Source organism: Silene latifolia, chromosome 2 (assembly GCF_048544455.1).
Source record: "Silene latifolia isolate original U9 population chromosome 2, ASM4854445v1, whole genome shotgun sequence".
Lineage (NCBI taxonomy): Eukaryota > Viridiplantae > Streptophyta > Magnoliopsida > Caryophyllales > Caryophyllaceae > Silene > Silene latifolia.
The window spans coordinates 96204942-96219045 of record NC_133527.1 but is presented as its reverse complement, the minus strand read 5'-3'; the positions used below and the strand labels follow the sequence as shown (position 1 = coordinate 96219045).

The 14104-nt window shown below is 38.6% G+C and overlaps 2 non-coding genes across 2 annotated transcripts; both read right to left on the bottom strand.

Annotated features, from left to right (window-relative positions):
* Positions 1-968: 968 nt before the first annotated feature.
* On the bottom strand, positions 969-1075 carry LOC141644544 (small nucleolar RNA R71). The gene has a single exon (XR_012544157.1). It is a non-coding gene; the product is annotated as a small nucleolar RNA R71 (small nucleolar RNA).
* Positions 1076-12575: 11500 nt separating this feature from the next.
* LOC141645567 (small nucleolar RNA R71) lies at positions 12576-12682 on the bottom strand. Its single transcript, XR_012545047.1, has one exon. It is a non-coding gene; the product is annotated as a small nucleolar RNA R71 (small nucleolar RNA).
* Between the last annotated feature and the right edge of the window lie 1422 nt (positions 12683-14104).

The following is a 14104-nucleotide window of genomic DNA, read 5'->3' as shown; positions in this document are numbered from 1 at the left end:
ATCATCTTGCTTGTTTACTTTCATTGCTATTTAGTTTAGTGATCTTCTATTCAAACCCCAAATTGTGACACCCCTAGACACGCTAGTTACAATTGAAAATCTCACTTCAATACCCGTCCCTTGGGATCCGACCTTTACTTACCTCTTTACTAATAGTAGAGTTGTTTGTGAAGCTATAAATATTGTTTTGGTCTAGGTGCTCCTAACGACAAGTACCAAAAACTAAACCTCTCAAGAGGGCTCGACTAAAAATGGCGCCGTTGCCGGGGACGGTGTTAACTTGATTTAGATTTTCTTAAGATTGTTATTAGTTGTGTCTTTCTTTGCCTTGGGGAAATAAAACTCCTCAAGGTTTGTTCTAATTATTTTCAAGTTGTTTGATATTTTGCATGTCTAGAAGATCACAAGGTAACTTGTTACCCTTTGATCACGAAATTGAAAGGACTTTGACAAACAATAGAAGACTTGCTAGAAGAACTTTGAGAGGTATTGGTGAGGTTGTAGATATTCAACCAAACGCTATTGAGTTCATCAACCCTTTTGCAAGAGAAGGTGAGGAGAACCTAACACAAAATCCAACACAAAATAAACCCACAATGCCTAAATTTTCGTCACATTCCGTACCAACCGAGGAGAACCTACCCAATGGTACTCCCACACCACAACACTTAACCGGAAATTTCATTGCCAAATCCGCATTTATCCAATTAGTCGAAAGAAGCCAATTTGGGGGGATGCCTAGTGAAGACCCTCACTCTCACATGGAGACTTTTTGTGACTATTGTGATGCGATTTCTCAAACCGGTGTAACTCAAGACCAAATTCGATGGGCCTTATTTCCTTTTTCTCTAATTGGCACCACAAAACAATGGTTGAAAGGCCTTGATAAGGCTACTCTCGAAATTGACTCTTGCAGGAAATTGGCTATAGCTTTCTACAAAAAGTTCTACCCACCGGAAAAGACTAACATGCTAAGAGCTCAAATTACGGGCTTTAAGCAAAGAGATGAAGAATCTATGTATGAAGCTTGGGAGCAATTCAAGGGAATTTGTCGCTCATGTCCTCATCATGGACTTAGCGAGTGGTTCTTGGTACAACAATTTTGGAATGGTCTTTATGAAGACTCAAGAAACATTCTCAACATGGGATCAAATGCTATGTTCACCGAAGTTGACGATAATCAAACTTGGAACAAGATTGAGGAAATGGCGGTCCATAATTCACAATATAGTAGACCTCGCAAGGCTACTAGGGGAGGAAAGTATGAAGTGGACTCTATTACTCAATTGGGTGCTCAAATTAGTGCTCACATTGATACCATCAATTTGAAGTTCGAAAAAGCTATGGCTAGACTTGAAGAAGCCTCAAAATTACCAAAGCAACATGTTAATGCCATGACGGCATCTTCATCAATCCCAAGTGGGATATGTGAGAATTGTGGAACTTTGGGACATGACCAAAGTGAATGTAGGGGAACAAATGAACAAGTGAATGCTTTTCAAGCATACAAGAGTGGTACCCCTTATTCCAATTATTACAATGAAAATACCAAATTCCACCCAAATCTCTCATACAAAAGCCAAAATGTTCAAAACCCTCAACCAACATACACCCCACCTCCCATGAGAAACCAAAATCAAAGACCCTTTTACTACCAAAACCAAGGTTACCAAAACCAAACTCCATACAATCAACAAAATGACCAAGGTTTTGATAATCAAAAAGCGGTCCTCCAAATGCAAAAGAATCAACAAGAGTTTTTCACTCAAATGCAAAAGGATAGTCAAGCAAATGAAATCACCATCAACAACATCCTAGCCCACACCAAAATGTTGGAAACCCAATTGACTTAACTAGCATCTTCAAGCTCACAAAGACAAAAGGGGCAATTACCACCTCAAATTAATCCCCCGAGACATGAAACCGTTAGTGCCATTCACTTGAGGAGTGGTACGAGATATGAAGCACCAAAGAAGCAAGTTCAGGATGAAGTGGTGGAAGCTACTGACAAAGGAGAAGTTGTGCAAAACTCCAAGGATGGAGAACCATCAAAAGAAGAAGTTTCAAAGAAAAATGAAGACAAGGCCAAGGAGAAGGAACCCATTGTGATTAGACTTCCTTTTCCAAGTCGTCAAGGTAAGCCCAAATTTGATGACCAACTTGGAAAATTTATGGAAATTGTAAATAATTTGGAAGTCTCGATTCCTTTCACGGAATTAATCAATCACGTGCCGGCCTATGCAAAGTACATGAAGGACATCCTTACAAAAAAGAAGTCAATCCGAAAGCTTGAGACTATCGCCTTCACTAAGGTGAGTAGTGCAATCCTTCAAGGGAGTTCACCTCCGAAACTTAAAGATCCGGGAAACTTCTCAATACCGTGTACCATTGGCGACACAACGATCAACAAAGCCCTATGTGTTCTAGGGGCTAGTGTGAGTGTTATGCCGTATTCGGTAAGTAAAAGGTTAGGGATGGGAGAGCTTAAATGTACCAACATCACACTCCAAATGGCTGATAGATCGACGAAGACACCATTAGGGATATGGGAAGATGTTCCCGTAAGAGTTGGGAAAATCTTCATCCCGGTGGACTTTATCATTATTGACATGGAAGAATACTCCAATATTCCAATCATTCTAGGTAGACCTTTCTTGCACACCGCGGGTGCGGTGATAGATGTGAAGCATGGAGAGCTCACTCTAAAGGTGGGAGATGAGAGCATAACTTTCAATCTTGACAAGACCATGAGAGCTCCCCGTTTGCATGAACCATGTTTTATGGTTGATCACTATAGCCGGAAGGATGATAGGAAGAAGTCGGAATTCCAATGGAAAAAGAAAGTTGATGATGCTCCATCAAAAGAGCAAGAGAATAGTGACGAAGAGAGCTTGAAAAGCTCACCCATGACAAGTGAAGAGGATGGCCTCATTGGCCAAAACAAGAAAGAGGAGAGTTATCTCTATCAACTCAAGAGATATTTAGTGACCAATTAGACGAAGTTTGCGGTCTTTGGGACGATGAGTTTGAAGGGATTTTCAATCCCTACATTGGTAATGCTATTGATCAAGACCAACATGAAGGACAACAAGCGCAAATATCTATTGAGGATCTTTATCATGATAATGAACAAGCTTTTGACTACTTCTTCAAGGTGTTGAGTAACATCAACAACACCTTGAACATGCCCCCATGACATCTCACTAAGGATGAGAGTTTGGTGGAGTCCTCTCCAAACCACCATTTGTAAATATTTCTAACTCCCTAACTTGCATTTTAATTCTTACATTGCATTTTTTGTCATTTTTTATTTTTGTGCCTTGATCAAGATATTCATCATTTTTGAGAGAAGTGAGGGAGGGACTAATGATTTGATTGATGTGTAGTGCTTTAACTTAGTGAGGGGATAGCAATTGCCTAGGCTATTCATGCCTTTGTAGTGCCCCTACAATGAAGAGCACGGGATTTGAAGAATGAAAATGACAATGGTTATGCAAGTGCACGGATGGACCTGAATCCGGGTAGACCAGGAGGAATCCGAGCGGCTTAAGGGTAATCCGCTCGTCTTATAGGAATCCGAGCGTCTGTGGAGGAATCCATCCGTCCAAATGAGCTTCAAAATCAAAAAAATTGGTCTGTAAGAGAATCCGAGCGTCCCAGCTGAAAAGACGCTCGTCTGAAACTGGCCGCTCGTCTTTGTAAAAAGACACTCGTCTTTTTGCCAGTGCAGATTAAGCAAAGTTCCTGTAAGAGAATCCGCTCGTCTTTGAGGAAAGACGCTCGTCCTGAATTGCAAAATCCGCTCGTCTTCTTTGAAAGACGCTCGTCTTTAGGCGAGTTTTCCTAAAGCCAAATTGAGCAGAATCCGAGCGTCCCGACGGGAATCCGCTCGTCTTCCCCCTGCAGTTTTGAATTTTTTGGGTGTTTTAATACCCCTTCGCACATTCATTTCATTCATTCATTCAAACACTACCCATAAACCCCAAAACCCTCATCCTCTCCATCACGAAAAACGAAATTTCCTCAACCAAATTCAACAAAATCAAATTCAAACTTCCTTACAACAACAATTAATCACTCCTTTTGCAATAATAATCAATCCAAGCACCAAAATCTTCAACCTTTGAGTCGATTTTTGAAATACAAAGACAAATCCTTTCATCTTAAATCGATTTGGGTATAATTAGAAATTGAAGATTTTCAACCTTTTCTTTGTGTAATCAACAATGGCAAGAACAAAAGGAGCAACAAAGGCACTCAAGGCAAAGACACTTTCGAAAAGGCAACAAAGCCTTCAAGCAAAGAAAGCTTCAATGGCTATGGTGGTCTCTAATGCAAACTTGGAAGTTCAACAACAAGATCCTCCCTTGGAAGCAACAACATCAACAACTCCGGAAATCGCTCAATTATCCAACTATCCGGAGGTAATTTTCATTTCCAACTCCCATAGGGATACATTTGCCAAGTATGCTAAGAAATCCATTTTGCCCACCAAATTCATTTGTGAAGATGCCTTGAACAAATTGGGTGTCCTTGAACAAACAAAAGCCTTCTTTGAAGCCATGGGGTTGGGTAAATTGTTTACTACAAGAGAATTGACATACCCCTCCCTTACCTTGGAATTCTTAAGTTCATTGAAAGTGACTAAGGTAGAGACTAGAGAATACATCGAGTTTCGCCTTGCGAATGTGAATAGGCGCATCACCTTTGATGTTTTGAGTAAGGTATTAGGCCTTAGTGATACACCATATTATCACAAGATGTCCGAAAAGTATGACCCCGCTCCTCTTTGGGAGGCGATTTCCGGGAAGAAATTTGTGAGCTTTCATGCTTGTCGCCCTCTATTAGTCCACCATCCGGGCATTAGAGTGTGGCACAAGGTCATCGGGAATACTATAATTGCAAGAAAAAGGCACTAATCACTTTACAAAGCTCGATTGTGTTCTACTTGAGTCGGCCTTAAATGTCGGAAGGGAATTCACTAAGCCCTACAATGCTCTAAGGTTTTTGATGGAAAGATGGATTAATGTTGATTGTGGTAAGGAAGGCACCGCTCATATTGTAAATGGAGGTCTAGTTACTCTCTTGGCCAAGCACTTTGACGCAAATTTCAACAAGGATAACACCTATATGGCGATCAAAGGGGGTCATCTCATTGACATGGACACCATGATTTACAGGTACAAGTGGGTGAAGCATAATTCTCTTGACACCAACTATGGGCGGCTAACCAATGATGCTAGATCTTTCACTTTGCCTTCCAAGATTTGTCGGTTGAGTGCCCACCGAACAAACTACCTTCTTCCACTCTCCAAGGACGCCGAGTACATTATCCGTCAACAAAGGGGCGACATTGAAGAGCCCTCCTCTTCCATTGTCACACCACCCTACCCATTCACATATCAAGAGTTCAAACCCAAAGATGTTGAAGTGGGCAAAGACTACATGACTCTCCTCATGAGAGAGATGCACAAACAAGCTTATAATGATCGAGTAGATGCATACTTGGCCCAATATCCACCCCTCCTTCATTTAGCTAGGCAAGGACTACTTGATCCATCATGTCCTTTTCCTAGTTGGGCGGATAGGGAAATATTCTTTCCAAGCACATCTAGGGGTAAAAGACCGGGTGAAGATGAGGTTGTTGATGATGAGGGTGTTGATGAAGAGGTAGATGAAGAAGAAGAGGGTAATGAAGATCATGAAGGAAGTGAGCAAGATCAAGGAAGTGAAGATGGGAGTGTGGAGATAAGTCTACTTCTATGGAGGAAAATGATGACAATGATGATATGATGGAGGACTAGCAAACTTTAGAGGCTCCTACCCTCTTGAGTTTTGTCTACTTCTTTCTTTGTTTTCTTTATTTTTATCTTGATCATAGTTTGGAGAGTCCTAGCAACACGAGGACTAACACCTCGGCCCCATTGAGGTGTTCTTTTTATTGTTCCCACATGAAAAATCCAAAATGACAACATAAAGTTTCATGCATTGCATCTTGTGTGCATGAACTACCCCAAAATTTAAGACATTAGAAATAATGTCTATCTCGGTTTGGGGAAGTACATGCATACGCAACGGGAGGTAATCTAAATTACGCTCTCCGTCATAAACAAAAACCCATGCATCATGTAGTGTAGCTTAGTATAGCTTGCATTTAGTATAGAAATCATGCATCATACTTGCATAATTTCCTATCATATTGGCCATTGAGGACAATGCCCATATTAGTGTGGGGATGGGAAATTCTAACTTAACTTTTATTCAAAAACTCCAAAAAAAATCAAAAAAAAAAATGTGAAAAATTGAAAATCCAAAAACAAGTTCATTTCCTTTGTAGTATGGTTGTATATATTGTTTCTATATATTATGTTTGTTTATCCTCGTTCACATTGATCGACTACGCCACATGCGAGACATGAGGATATTGAAGACTGCATGGTATGATCTTTCCAATCTCCTTTTTCCTCTTTATGTTAATGACTATGTGGCTTTATTTTGATTGATGCGGTATAAACAATGTGAATCTAGGACTTGCATTTAGATTATTTGGCATACTAGTTGGTAGAATCATATGCATTAGGATGTATATATGTTAGTTGCATCATGGCATGTAGTTTGCATGTTAGAAAAATTTTGTGAAACCGTCTACTTGGGAAACTTGACAAGTGTATATAGGCCTTAGTAGATGCTTTTTCTTCTTAAGACTTTGCTTGTTAAATAATTGTAAAACACCCTAGGATGTGTCATGCAAGTATCCTTTGACCCATGGATTAAGGCCTAGTCAAGAGTACCTTGTGGTGTGATAACTCCTTGGCTACCGTTTATTCCAAGGTGACCCTTGAAACCATGCAACCATCATTCATCCATGTTCTACCACACATCTTGTCATCAAAGGGAATGGGCAAAAAAAGAAATTGATTTGAGTTCAAGAAATGAAATGAAAAGTGAAAGAAAGTTTGCAAAATGCATCAAATAAAAAGAGGAGCAAAAATAGACTCCTAAAGCTTCAAATATAAGCCACCCTCACTACATATGGGGTGACTTTGAAAATGTTCAAAAGAAATGCAAAAAGTTGAAAGTTATCAAGTGTTGAATTGCCAAAAAATCAAAAGAAATGGCAAAAGAAAGTGTTCTCAAATGTCAAATGCCACAAGAAATTGGGGGGGGGGGGGGAGTGGGAACAACAACGAAAGCAAACTCCCAAAATGAAACTCAAATTTAAATGATCCCTTTATCCATCGTATCCATTTTTGTGCATGGTAGAGAGGAGACGACCCTTCTTCTTGTCTAGGCAAGAGGGGTAATTCCGCGATCCTCCAGTGTTTCTTGTTGGAATATGTGTCCTCTGACCATAATGCGATCACAACTGTCGATCATTTTGATCACATGTTTAAATCTCATTTTAAGAATACATGTGGGATGTAATATTTTACAGTCAACTGGTCCACACATATCGGTAATGATTGGCTGACTAGAGTTTGACATTACTGTCGTGCGATGGTGGTGATCAGTTGATCTCCTTAGGTCATACCTATAGGGAAATACTCTTAATTGATTATTTAATTAATCGTATGCTGATACGAGTTAATTAAATTGCTTAAAATTGACGAATGATCTTGTGAGTAAAATTAACGTGTCTTACTGTAATTCGATTATATTAGATACGGTCTAAGTAATTAAATTGTTTTATTACTTGGATAAAATTATTGTTTACGAAACAATTGAAATAGAAATTGAATGAATAATTTATTATAAATACAAGACGTTGTAATTTATAATTTAATAAACCGTTTTGGTACAAGTAATTACGAATTACTAGTCGTTTTTGTAAATGACATATTTTATGAGTATGTTGATTTTTAATATGTTAAAAATACATTACATTGTGACATGTCATATTTTACATTGTTACATGTGACAAAATTGACAAATGACAAAATAAAATGAACTACGCATTTTATTTTAAGTGTGCCGAAATAATGGAGGGAGTGTAAGATTTATATTGTGTTTTTATCTTAAGTGGAAAACACAATGATTATATCTAACTAGTAGCCATGCAAACCTAGCTTTTGAGAAGAGCAAAAATAAAAGGCATTGGGCATGCTACCCAAGGCCAATTATTTTCGGCCACCATAGGTAAAAGAAAAGAGTTTTTCTTTTTAATTCATTCATTCATTTTTATTAAAAATTTCTAGTGTAAGAAATGTTATTCTCTCTATTTTGTGAAAATCCTAGAGAAATAAAAACTCACTCATCTATTCTCTCTCAACCGAAAACAAGAGAGAACAAGTAAATATTTTGTGTCAAAATTTTAAGTAAGACTAATCCTAATACTAGATCATATTATTTTAGTCTTTAAGAGTATTCCTTGGGTATTCACTTTTGGGAGAGATTCTATACTTGAATCTTTGTTCATCCATTATTTGGAATGCTCAAGAACTAATAAGAAGGAGATCTTGTTGGTGCCCATAAAACCGAAATCACATAGTAAGGAACATGATTTCTTCTTTACTTCTATTTATGTTTGCATGCATAAGATTTGTAATTATTTTATGATTAAATAATTTCTCACATATATGAATATGTTAAATAATGAGATATAGATTTCTAACATTTCTAACACCATAGGGAGTCTACTCTTGACAAAAGCATTTAACGATTGAGGACAAATGTACCCTAGCTTGACACAATTTGGAGGTGATTTATTGGTATCCTTCTAGGCTTAGTAGTTTGAATAAATTGCATCTATGAAGGAGTGTGTACCCTTGAATTGCTTCCCTTGTAGATAATTTCCGCCACTTAGATGACGAAAGTGGTTATTCTTTTGTAGATGCATCCATTACTTGATTTTGTGTGCTTTAATGCTTGGATGTGTCGCCATTTTGGCAAGACCCACCTTGCCTTTTAAGAAGGCATCCTACCTCATGGTTATCTTGTTGTGAGTTGAAGGGGCGGAGTGAGACCCGCTAATTGTCTCATATCGGCTATGTTATTAGGTTAGTTTAAATAACGGTCCTAGTCTTTGTCACCTCTTTACTCGGGACGAGCAAAGGTTCGGTTTGGGGATATTTGATGTGACCATTATTTGAGCATATTTAGTCCCCGAATTAGCCTTGTTCCCATGCTTTTTAGTGCATATTTGGGTCATTTATTGTCTTTAGTCCTTTGTTTTGCATATTCTTTGAGGTTTTGATCCCTTGGTAGGAAAGGAGTGCAAACCTTGCATTTTCATGGCAAAATGGAGCTAAATTGATTGAATTCAATGACCAAGCATCAAAGAGAAGACAAGACTAGAAGGCATTTGTAAATACTATAGTAGATGGGAAATGATGAGAAAAGATCCTTGCATCCCCGACGAAATCCTCAAGGATTGTATGAAGAAAAAGGAAGAAAAGAATAAAGGACGAAACTGACTCAGAATCCGAGCGGATTGCCCACAATCCGCCCGTCCAAGACAAGGAATCCGAGCGTCTTCCTCAGAAGGACGCTCGTCCAAAACCACCACAATCCGCTCGTCCACTCAACAAATCCGCTCGTCCAAAAGACCCACAATCCGCTCGTCCCGTGCCCTGGACGCTCGGATTGTGTGACAGCTATCCAGTCTTCTACTTGTTCTATGAAGGATGCGCATACCTCGGGAAAGACTAGCAAAAAGAAGACTCGCATATTTTTCTGAGAGGAGCGATTCCTCAAGGACTTAATCATCATTTAAGCCCTTAGTAAACCCTAATTTGCGTACCTAATCCCCACTTTAAATACCTCATTAGTCTAATTAGATTATCATGTTCTTCTTATCAATCTTTAGTGTAGTTTATATCATTCTAATCTCTCTTTAATCTTGTAATCAACTTTTAATCAAGTCTTAATACAAATCTCATTTCCTTAATCTCTCTTTTGTTCATCTTTCATTTTGGGTAATTGAAGATTATTTGGGTTATTATTGGGAGATTGACAACCTTCCAATCAATCATCAAGTACTTCTATTATTCTTTGCTTTATTATTAGAATCATTAGTAGGTATAATTCTCTTAATCCCTTTTTAATTATTGTTAGTCATCTTCATTTATTCATCATGTTTTACTTTGTTCGTATGATTTACAACCTGATGTGACCATAATTAGCGCATATTTAGCCCCCGAATTAGCCTTGTTCCCATGCTTTTTAGTGCATATTTGGGTCATATATTGTCTTTAGTTCTTTGTTTTGCATATTCTTTGAGATTTTGATCCCTTGGTAGGAAAGGAGTGCAAATCTTGCATTTTCATGGCAAAACGAGACTAAATTGATTGAATTTAATGACCAAGCATCAAGGAGAGACAAGATTAGAAGGCCTTTGTACATATGATAGTAGATGAGCAATGTTGAGAAAGGATCCTTGCATCCCCGAGGAAATCCCCAAGGATTTTATGAAGAAAAGGGAATAAAAGAAGATGAAACAATGCTGAACAGCAATCCGTGCAGATTGCCTTGAATCCGTCCGTCCCCAGCACGAGAATCCGTGCGTCTTCCTCCAAAGACAACCGGGTTAGCAGCCACCTGAATCCGCCCGGATTCCCTTGAAGACGCCCGTCTTCCCCTGCCTGAATCCGCCCGTCCCGACTCCAATACGCACGGATTCCAGTACAGCGAAATTTCGTCTTCTCCAAGCTACAAAGAAAGAAGCCCTTCCTTCGAAAAATACCGGCTCCTCCCTGCTCAATCTAAAAAGTGTAATTACTAGTTTAGCCCTTAGTTAACCCTAATGCATCCACCTAATTTCCACTATAAATACCCCATTAGTCTAATTAAAAGAGCATGTTCTTCTTATCAATTATTAGAGTAGTTAATATCAATCAAATCTCTCTTTAGTATTGTAATCAACAATTAATCAATTTCTAATACAAGTTTTATTTCCTTAATCTCTCTTGTTCATCCTTTATTTTGGGTAATTGAAGATTATTTGGGTTATTATTGGGAGATTGACAACCTCTCAATCAAGCATCAAGTACTTCTTTTATTCTTTGCTTTATTATTGGAATCATTAGTAGGTATAATTCTCTTAATCCCTTTTTAATTATTGTTAATTACTTTCATTTATTCATCATGTTTCCTTTTGTTGGTATGATTGACAACCTTGCTAGCATGATCAACATGATAATGAGTGAGTAGTGACCTAGCTAGGGTTAATGGGTAATTAGGGGAAACCAACATGGGAAATGATTCATGCTTAAATTAATATGCTTTCATGGTTTATTTGCTTGCTTATTTTGATCTCAACTCATGCACATGTTATGTTTAATGAAATGTGAGCCTATGAATCCTTGCATTTTTTTACCCATCACCTATCTTTTCAATGAGACTTGTAAGACATAAACCAACTCGAGTCTCATTAGACCATGCATGTTGTTGGATAGGGAAGACTAAGTCGACTTGTAGGTGTTGTACAATCTAATCGATTCGGCTCCGGGACCCAAACTTTCCTAGGATTGTATGATATAACCCAACTCAATCCATCACAACAATAATTGCTTGCTTATAATTTGAGAACATGTTTGTATGATCAATTCCCATGATTCCCCTATGACCCCATGACACCCTAGTGCTTTTTATCAATTGTTTACAACCCTTTTAATTCATCTTGCTTATTTATTTTCATTGCTATTAGGTTAGTGACCTTCTACATCAACCCAATATGTGACACCCCTAAGACACCACTAGTTTCAATAGAAATCTCATCTCAATTCCCGTCCCTTGGGATCCGACCTTTACTTGCCTCTTTACTAATTGTAGAGTTGTTTGTGAAGCTATAAATTGTGTTTTGATTCGGACGTGACCCAACGACAACATCTATTAAATTGTGAATACGAAACGACTCCGATCAAAAATGGCGCCGTTGCCGGGGACGGTGTTAACTTGATTTAGATTTTCTTATATTGTTATTAGTTGTGTCTTTCTTTGCCTTGGGGAAGTAAAACTCCTCAAGGTTAGTTCTAATTGTTTTCGAGTTGTTTGATATTTTGCATGTCTAGAAGGTCACAAGGTGATTTGTTACCTTTTGACCGTGAAATTGAAAGAACTTTGACAAACAATAGGAGATTTGTTAGGAGGAATTTGAGAGGTATTAGTGAGGTAGTGGATATTCAACCAACTATTGAGTTCATCAACCCTTTTGCAAGAGAAGGTGAGGACAATCCATTACAAAATACCCCACAAAATCAACCTACAATGCCAAAATTTTCATCACATTCCGTACCCACCGAGGAGAACCTACCCAATGGTACTCCCACACCACAACATTTGACCTGAAATTTTATTGCCAAATCCGCCTTTATCCAATTAGTCGAAAGAAGCCAATTTGGGGGGATGCCTAGTGAAGACCCTCATTCTCATATGGAAACTTTTGTGACTATTGTGATGCGATTTCTCAAACCGGTGTGACTCAAGACCAAATTTGATGGATCTTATTTCCTTTTTCTCTAATCGGCAACGTGAAACAATGGTTGAAGGGCCTTGATAAGGCCACTCTCGGAATTGATTCTTGGAAAAAGTTGGCTCTAGCTTTCTACAAAAAATTCTACCCACCGGAAAAGACTAACATGCTAAGAGCTCAAATTACGGGTTTTAAGCAAAGGGATGAAGAATCTTTGTATGAAGCTTGGGAGCGGTTCAAGGGAATTTGTCGCTCATGTCCTCACCATGGACTTAGCGAGTGGTTCTTGGTACAACAATTTTGGAACGGTTTATATGAAGATTCAAGGAACATTCTCAACATGGGACCAAATAGAATGTTCACCGAAGTTGATGACAATCAAACTTGGAACAAAATTGAGGAAATGGCGGTCCATAACTCACAATATAGTAGACCTCGCAAGGCTACTAGAGGAGGGAAGCATGAAGTGGACTCTGTTACTCAATTGGGTGCTCAACTTAGTGCTCACATTGACACAATCAATTTGAAGTTTGAAAAAGCTATGGCTAGACTTGAAGAAGCCTCAAAATCAGCAAAGCATCATGTTAATGCCATGACGGCATCCTCATCAATCCCAAGTGGGATATGTGAGAATTGTGGAACTTTGGGACATGACCAAAGTGAATGTAGGGGAACAAATGAACAAGTGAATGCTTTCCAAGCATACAAGAGTGGTACCCCTTATTCCAACTATTACAATGAAAATACCAAGTTTCATCCAAATCTCTCATACAAAAGCCAAAATGTTCAAAACCCTCAAACAACATACACCCCACCTCCCATGAGAAACCAAAATCAAAGACCCTTTTACAACAAAAACCAAGGTTACCAAAATCAAAATCCATACAATCACCAAAATGACCAAGGTTTTGATGTTCAAAAAGCGGTCCTCCAAATGCAAAAGAATCAACAAGAGTTTTTCACTCAAATGCAAAAAGATAGCCAAGCAAAAGAAACCACCATCAACAACATTCTAGCTCACACCAAGATGTTGGAAACCCAATTGACTCAACTAGCATCTTCAAGCTCACAAAGATAAAAGGGGTAATTACCACCTCAAAGTAATCCCCCAAGACATGAACCGGTTAGTGCCATTCACTTGAGAAGTGGTACAAGGTATGAAGCACCGAAGAAGCAAGTTGAGGATGAAGTTGTGGAAGCAAGTGATAAGGAAGAAATTGTGCAAAACTCCAAAGATGGAGAATCATCAAAAGAAGAAATTTCAAAGAAAAATGAAGACAAGGCCAAGGAGAAGGAGCCCATTGTGATTAGACTTCCTTTTCCAAGTCGTCAAGCCAAGCCCAAATTTGATGACCAACTTGGAAAGTTTATGGAAATTGTGAAGAATTTGGAAGTCTCAATTCCTTTCACGGAATTAATCAATCACGTGCCGGCCTATGCGAAATACATGAAAGACATCCTCACAAAGAATAAGTCGATCCGGAAACTTGAGACTATCGCCTTCACTAAGGTGAGTAGTGCAATACTTCAAGGGAGTTCACCTCCAAAACTAAAGGATCCGAGTGTAATACTCCGTATTTATAAGTCTTGGGGTACTCTATCGAGTAGGCCTTACTCTGTCGAGTAAGGGTAAGTTGCGAAATAAAATAGTTTCTGACCTGTTGGGTACTCGATCGAGTAGCTGGGGTACTCGAT